A 377-nucleotide genomic window follows, 5' to 3' on the forward strand; every position below is an offset into this window, starting at 1 on the left:
GAGAAGAGAAGAGAAAATATTACGAGCCCAGGCGGAGTTGCCAAGTAATGAATATTGGAGAGAAAACCGGGGTCGAGTGTGCCTAAGGGGGAGAGGGGAGTCGCTCTAACAGGGGAGGGGAGACGCAAGGGAGACAGAATCAGCGTCAAGATGTGTCCTTTTTCGTAGTACTGTTGCCTTGTTGTTGAAATGTATTTGTTGATGTTATTAAGAAGCATCACTTGTAGCGAAAATATTTGATAAAGACGGAAAAGAGCGTGCGCCGCCCGGGAATCGAACCCGGGTCGCAAGAATGGGAATCTTGCATGATACCACTACACCAGCGGCGCCTTGGGAGGAGAGGGCTATGTATACGTCTGACTTGTCTTGTTACCATC

The sequence above is a fragment of the Penaeus monodon genome, chromosome 21 (assembly GCF_015228065.2).
Source record: "Penaeus monodon isolate SGIC_2016 chromosome 21, NSTDA_Pmon_1, whole genome shotgun sequence".
In the NCBI taxonomy this organism is placed as follows: Eukaryota; Metazoa; Arthropoda; class Malacostraca; order Decapoda; family Penaeidae; genus Penaeus; species Penaeus monodon.